General features: G+C 51.8%; 1 protein-coding gene across 1 annotated transcript in view; it reads left to right on the forward strand.

The window, feature by feature from the left end:
* The window catches only part of chm (CHM Rab escort protein), a 49,778-nt gene that overhangs the window by 27,104 nt on the left and 15,174 nt on the right, over positions 1 to 7,500 (forward strand). The window lies entirely within an intron of this gene.

The following is a 7,500-nucleotide window of genomic DNA, read 5'->3' on the forward strand; positions in this document are numbered from 1 at the left end:
AGTTTTCTGAGTCATCTCTCTCTCTCTCTCCGTCTCTCTCCATCCTCTCTCTCTCTCTCTCTCTCTCTGTGTCTCTCTCCGTCTCTCTCCATCCTCTCTCTCTCTCTCTCTCTCTCTGTGTCTCTCTCCTCTCTCTCCATCTCTCTCTCTCTCCATCTCCCTCTCTCTCTCCATCTCTCTCTCTCTCTCTCTCTCTCTCTGGTAAATGATAATCTCTCTATCCTGGTAACTTTCTCTCCTTTCTGACCTCCCTCCTTCCCTCTCTTCCTGTCTCTTTAATATGTCTGTTCTTTTTTTCTGTGCTTTTAATTATAACATGAACAACCTCCAGGAATACACACACACACACACACACACACACACACACACACCTGGACACACAGGATGGATGGAGGGAGGTGTAAAGAGATTTATCACAGTGGAGGAGTGATGAGCGGAGGATGGAGGGAGGAGCAGCTTTTTCCGTCATATTTTAGTTTCTGTCTGCAACATGAGGAACTCGCCGCTTCGTCGCTAAACTTAATGGATGAATTGGTGAAATGAATGAATGAATGAATGAATGAATGAAGCTGTAGTTGCAGGTGAGTCGTTAAACATTTCCATTAGTGCTGAATTCAAATGTCTGGTCTGACTGACTGAAGACAGGAGCAGAGCTGCAACTCATTATCGATTCTTATATTGTTGAATTTCTCAGTTAATCGATAAATCATTTAGTCTATAAAGTGTAAACGAGCTAATCGTGAAACGAATGGTTTCGGCTGCGAGGCCGCGGCGAAGGGGCTGATGGGACGGGACGGGCCTGGCGTCTGTTATATCATGGAGTCTGTAGAGCGGTGAACTGTGGGAAGGCTCAGCGGCAGAGTGTGCGGGGGAGCGGCGGGCCGGAGAGTCCGCCGCCCCGGACGGGCCGGACGGGCCGGACTTTGGATTCAGCGAGGAGGCGGAGCTTCTCTCTCGCCGCTCGCCGCCCTGCTGCTCCGCTGGACGGGAGGAACTGTCTGGACCTCCTGGAGCTCCGCTGCTGGACTCCAGACTGACAGACAGAGCAAGATGGAAGCTGAAGTCTGTTTTCCTCTGGAGACGCTGCAGGATCTGGGGTCAGGACCGGTCTTCAGGACGAGTCCTGCAGAGAGGTTCAGGTCCAGACGCTGCGCAGCGCGGCTTCATGTTGGATCTTCACTTCCTGTAGTGTGAGCTGAGCAGCCAATCAAATCTGACTGCGGACCGGACCGGACCGGACCGGTGTGGAACGAGCGAGCCGGACCTCCGTGACTTTGGCTCCGTCTGCATGTTTGTCCGTTCTTGTGTTCATCACGACTCGTTTGACGTTAATAAATTTAGTAACGTCAAACGAGTCCAAATAAAAGACCGGAGGACGGAGAACGATTGTGGAAGTTTCCTCGTTCACCAGCGAAGCTTCAGCTGGAGCCTGAAGCCCGAGCCGAGACTCCCGAGTCGCATCACGCCACAACATGACGTGTCTCTGAAAGCGCGGCAGATCATTTGACTCGATGACCTGAGGAGAGACGTGCTGCGTCTGAGCTGCTGAACCCGGTTCTGTGTTCAGTTCAGCAGATAAAGGTTTTGTTTCCTGTTCTGTCTGAAGCTCTCTGATCCTTTGGGACCCGATTGTTTCCGCTGCCTTTTTATGTGGATAATTTAGACTAAAATGGAAAAGGTTGAGAACCGGAGGAAAAGATCTGATGAAACACCGACAGAGTTAGTTAGTTAGTTCGTTTATTATCCTTCTGTGTCTGTGGCGACTGTCAGACCAATACAACCACAACAGAAAGGACGTCACAAATAAAGACAGACGTTTAACAGGAAGTGCTCCACATCAACATCACCAACAATCAAGAAATAAGTACAACAAAATGCACGTGACACACACCTCATATCATCAGGATTTGTTTAACAGAGCTATACTGGAAGGTATAAAGGATCTCTGGGCACGGGACGTCCTGTACAGAGTCCCTCACTGACCTCTGACCCCGCTGCTCCGGCACCATGTTCACATGAGCCTGCTGTCTGTCTGTCTGTCTGTCTGTCTGTCTGCCTGCCTGCCTGCCTGCCTGCCTGCCTGCCTGTCTGTCTGCCTGCCTGCCTGCCTGCCTGCCTGCCTGTCTGTCTGCCTGCCTGCCTGCCTGCCTGTCTGTCTGTCTGTCTGTCTGTCTGTCTGTCTGCCTGTCTGTCTGTCTGTCTGTCTGTCTGTCTGTCTGTCTGTCTGCCTGTCTGTCTGCCTGTCTGTCTGTCTGTCTGCCTGTCTGTCTGTCTGCCTGTCTGCCTGCCTGTCTGTCTGTCTGCCTGTCTGCCTGTCTGTCTGTCTGTAAACCTTGAAAGATCCATATCCATGTTAAAGATGATTAAATGTTTCAGGTAGTTCAGTTGTGGGATTTTAGCATTTAGCCGCTAACCAAAGAAAGAAAGAGCAACAGTCAACGTTTTCAAATAAATGCCTTCCTCTCTAAGGCAGTTTTCTCTGTGTGTGTGTGTGCGTGTGTGTGTGTGCGTGTGTGTGTGTGCGTGTGTGTGTGTGTGTGTGTGTGTGCGTGTGTGTGTGTGTGTGTGTGTGTGTGTGGTGTGTGTGTGTGTGTGTGTGTGTGACCACCCGCAGTCTGCTGTATGCTAATCTGACATTTGTCACATCTGACACTTCAGTGTGTCTGATATCCCATCGTTTTTGTGACTGACATTTTGAAACCATTCGTCGTGCTGCAACTCCTCTCCTCTCTTCCTCCTCCTCTCCTCTCTTCCTCTCCTCCTCCTCTCCTCTCCTCTCTCCTCTCCTCTCTTCCTCTGTCTTCCTCTCCTCCTCTCTCCTCTCCTCTCCTCCTCTCTCCTCTCCTCTCTTCCCCTCCTCCTCCTCTCCTCTCTTCCTCCTCCTCTCCTCTTCCTCTCCTCCTCCTCTCCTCTCTTCCTCCTCTTCCTCTCCTCTCTCCTCTCCTCTCTTCCTCCTCTCCTCTCCTCTCTTCCTCCTCCTCCTCTCTCCTCTTCCTCTCTCCCTCTCCTCCTCTCTCCTCTCCTCTCTTCCTCTCCTCTTCCTCTCCTCTCTCCTCTCCTCTCTTCCTCCTCTCCTCTCCTCTCTTCCTCCTCCTCTCCTCTCTCCTCTCCTCTTCCTCCTCCTCTCCTCCTCTCTCCTCTTCCTCTCCTCTTCCTCTCCTCTCTCCTCTCTTCCTCCTCTCCTCTCCTCTCTTCCTCCTCCTCTCCTCTCTCCTCTCCTCTTCCTCCTCCTCTCCTCCTCTCTCCTCTTCCTCTCCTCCTCTCTCCTCTCTTCTCTTCCTCCTCTCCACTTCTCTCCCGTCCTCCTCTCCTCCCCTCCTCCTCTCCACTTCTCTCCTTTCCTCCTCTCTTCCTCCTCCTCTACTCTCTCCTCCCCTCCTCTCCCCTCCTCCTCTCCACTTCTCTCCCGTCCTCCTCTCCTCCCCTCCTCTCCCCTCCTCCTCTCCACTTCTCTCCTTTCCTCCTCCTCTCTTCCTCCTCCTCTCCTCTCTTCCTCTCCTCCCCTCCTCTCCCCTCCTCCTCTCCACTTCTCCTTTCCTCCTCCTCTACTCTCTCCTCCTCTCCTCTAATTGACATTTGACTAACGACCACTTTGGCATTTTACAATTGACACCTCTCTCTTTTCTTTTCTCTTCTTTTTTCTCTTCCTGTCTTTTTAAAGGGTAACCATAGCGACAGACAGCTTTGAAAACCTCCATATGTTTCTTTTTTCTCTCTTGTCAGGTTGCTCTGTCTCTCAATTTAACCATCAATATATCTTGATCAGGTTAATATTGATACTTACATTCTGTTAATGGTTCCGTTAGGCGACAGAAAATCTGATGTCATGTATCTGATAGCAGCTGCTTTCAGACAGGAAGTCGTCGGCGGCCATGTTTGAACGTCCAGCTGCTGGAAACAAACAGCGAAAAGTCGAGAAAGAGACGAAACTTAAAGAAACTTTGGAAAACAACAAAAACGACAACAACAGGAAATAGAAGAACAAGGTTCAAGGTTCTTTGTTGTCATGAGCAAAACAAAACAGCGAGAAGCAGACAGTGCTAGCTATGAAATTTTTGAGCCTAGAGCTCGCCACAACAATGTAAACAAGTAAACAAATCCAGTGCAAAATGGTAAAGTGACCATCAATAAGAAGTAATAGAAAATATAAAGTGACAGAGTATAATAAAATAATGAAATACAATAAAATAGAAATATGTATGATATGTACACTTTTCAAAATGTAAGGACGTATGAAATGGAATGAAGTTGAGAAGTAAAGTGCCGTGGGCATGTGTGTGTGTGTGTGTGTGTGTGTGTGTGTGTGTGTGTGTGTGTGTGTGTGTGTGTGTGTGTGTGTTTCTGGGGTGGGGGTGGGGGGTTCAAGTGTTCAAAAGTCTTACGGCCCGGGGGTAGAAGCTGTCCGGACGCTTCTGTTTGCCAGATGGTAGCAGTTCAAACAGTCTGGGGCTGTGATCTTTAATAATGTTCAGGTCCTTCTTCCTCCACCTCTGAGTGTAGAGGACCTTCTTCCTCCACCTCTGAGTGTAGAGCTCCTTCTTCCTCCACCTCCGGGTGTAGAGGACCTTCTTCCTCCACCTCTGAGTGTAGAGCTCCTTCTTCCTCCACCTCCGGGTGTAGAGGACCTTCTTCCTCCACCTCCGGGTGTAGAGCTCCTTCTTCCTCCACCTCCGGGTGTAGAGGTCCTTCTTCCTCCACCTCCACCTCCGGGTGTAGAGCTCCTTCTTCCTCCACCTCCGGGTGTAGAGCTCCTTCTTCCTCCACCTCCGGGTGTAGAAGACCTTCTTCCTCCACCTCCGGGTGTAGAGCTCCTTCTTCCTCCACCTCCGGGTGTAGAGGTCCTTCTTCCTCCACCTCCGGGTGTAGAAGACCTTCTTCCTCCACCTCCGGGTGTAGAGCTCCTTCTTCCTGCACCTCCGGGGTGTAGAGGACCTTCTTCCTGCACCTCCGAGTGTAGAGCTCCTTCTTCCTCCACCTCCGGGTGTAGAGGTCCTTCTTCCTCCACCTCCGGGTGTAGAAGACCTTCTTCCTCCACCTCCGGGTGTAGAGCTCCTTCTTCCTGCACCTCCGGGTGTAGAGCTCCTTCTTCCTCCACCTCCGAGTGTAGAGCTCCTTCTTCCTCCACCTCCGGGTGTAGAGCTCCTTCTTCCTGCACCTCCGGGTGTAGAGGACCTTCTTCTTCCACCTCCGAGTGTAGAGCTCCTTCTTCCTCCACCTCCGGGTGTAGAGCTCCTTCTTCCTCCACCTCCGGGTGTAGAGGACCTTCTTCCTCCACCTCCGAGTGTAGAGGACCTTCTTCCTCCACCTCCGGGTGTAGAGGTCCTTCTTCCTCCACCTCTGGGTGTAGAGGACCTTCTTCCTCCACCTCTGGGTGTAGAGGTCCTGCAGGCTGGAGGCTCAGACCTGGTGATGTGCTGCGGTGTTTTCACCACCCTCTCCTCTGTCTGCAGCTGCCACACCAGGCTGTGCTGCAGCCAGTCAGGATCCTCTGGATGGATCTGAAGTCACAGAGGATCCTGCTGTCCGTGCAGAACCTCCTCAGCCTGCGTAGGAAGGAGAGCCGCCGCCTGGTGTGCCGGGTCCAGGTCAGGTCCTCGCTGACGTTCACTCTGAGGAACCTGAAGCTGCTGACTCTCTCCGCTGCGGCCCGTCGATGTGGAGAGGGGGTGTCCTCCCCCAGCTGCTCCTGTAGTCCACTATCGGCTCCTTAGTCTTGCTTGTTGAGGTGGAGGTTGTTTTCCTGACACCGTGCTGTCCCGCCTCGTCTCTGTAGGCTAGGGTTAGGGTCAGGGTCTCGTCTTTATCAGAGATCAGGCCTGTGACGGTTGTGTCGTCAGCAAGCTTCACTATGGTGTTGGAGCTGTTTGGCCACACAGTGGTGTGTGAGCAGGGAGACAGGAGAGCACGCAGCCTTGAGGGGCTCCAGTGCTGAGAGTCAGAGTGGAGGAGGACCACCTGGGGTCAGGAAGTCAGGAGGTCCAGGATCCAGCTGCACAGTGTGGAGTTGAGATCTAGATCCCTGAGTTTCGTGACCAGTTTAGAGGGCAACTGAACTGAACAGCAGTCCCACACTCTGGTCCAGGTGGGAGAGGGCAGTGTGGAGGGTGAGGGCGATGACATCATCAGTTGATCTGTTTGGTCTGTAGGCAAACTGCAGAGGGTCCAGGGTGTCGGGCAGGATGAGGTGATGGAGGCTTTGACGAGCCGCTGAAGGCACTTCATGATGATCAGTGTAAGTGCTACAGGGCGGCAGGCGTGTAGGCAGGTGACTTGGGGACTGTGGCGGTCTTTCTGAAACACGTGGGCACTGTGGTCTGACGCACGGCGAGATTGAAAATGTCTGTGAAAACATTAGCTAGCTGGTCTCCACAGACCTTGCGGGCGCGGCCGGGGATACCGTCAGGCCCAGGTGCCTTTTATTTTTTATTATTATTTTTTTTTGTATTAATCCTTTTTAGAGACTTGCACACATCTGCACTAGATAGTTCCAGTGGGCAGAACTCTGGTCTGATAGTGTTTCCACAGCTGGAGGACTGACCTCAAAGCTGCATAGAACGCATTCAGTTCATCTAGTAGAGATGCAGACGGTTCAGCAGACCAGTTAGTCAGAACAGGCCCGGAGAGCGTCATCGGACCGGTCGGTCCATCGCTGAATGCTCCTCGGTACAGGCCGAGACAGTAGGATCGATATGTGATCCGATTTGGCGAAGGGGGGTTGGGGCTTTGTAACCGTCCCGGAACGGAGAGTACACATGGACCGGCGTGGTTCCACCTCGTGGAGGAAAGCGTACATGTTGATGGTATCCAGGCAGCACTTTTCTCAGATTTACACTATTAAAATCACCAGCGATGATAAAAGTAGCCTCAGGATAGGTACTTTCTCACCTGTACAGTCCTATACAGCTCTTCCTGTGCGTGCGTAGTGTCAGCATGTAAACAACCATGAGAACAACCACACAGAGGGGCGACATCTGATCATAAGGTATTCCAAGTTTGGAGAACATCCTTTTGAGATAATCTCCACATCAGAACACCATAAGTTGTTGATCATAAAGCAGACGCTTCATGATCACGGTCCTGTCTGTGAATGCCGCGCCCCTCTGGGACAACGGCGGCGTCGGGGATCGAGGGGTCCAGCCAAGTCTCTGTGAAAACCATAATGTTCCAGTTCTTAAAGTCCCGTTGAAAAGCCAACCTGCTCCGAAGTTCATCCAGTTTGTTGTCCAGTGACTGGACGTTCGGCAGAAGCTCGGGAGAGGAGGCCGGTTCTCACGCTTCCTCAGCCTGACTAGCGGTCCGGCTCTTTTCCCCCTCCTGCCCGTCCTGTGCCGTTTCCCAGGTAACAACACAGGTAGCAGGTCGTGGTCGTCCGCCATGTTTGTTGTTGTCGATCTCGATGAAAGAGTAAAGTCTGTCTATCGTACTGAATGATAGACGCGATTGTAGGTGAGATAGCAGAAATGAACACTAGTAATAACAAAAAATGTACTAATTGTGGAC

This window comes from Centroberyx gerrardi, chromosome 11, assembly GCF_048128805.1.
Source record: "Centroberyx gerrardi isolate f3 chromosome 11, fCenGer3.hap1.cur.20231027, whole genome shotgun sequence".
Classification (NCBI taxonomy): domain Eukaryota; kingdom Metazoa; phylum Chordata; class Actinopteri; order Beryciformes; family Berycidae; genus Centroberyx; species Centroberyx gerrardi.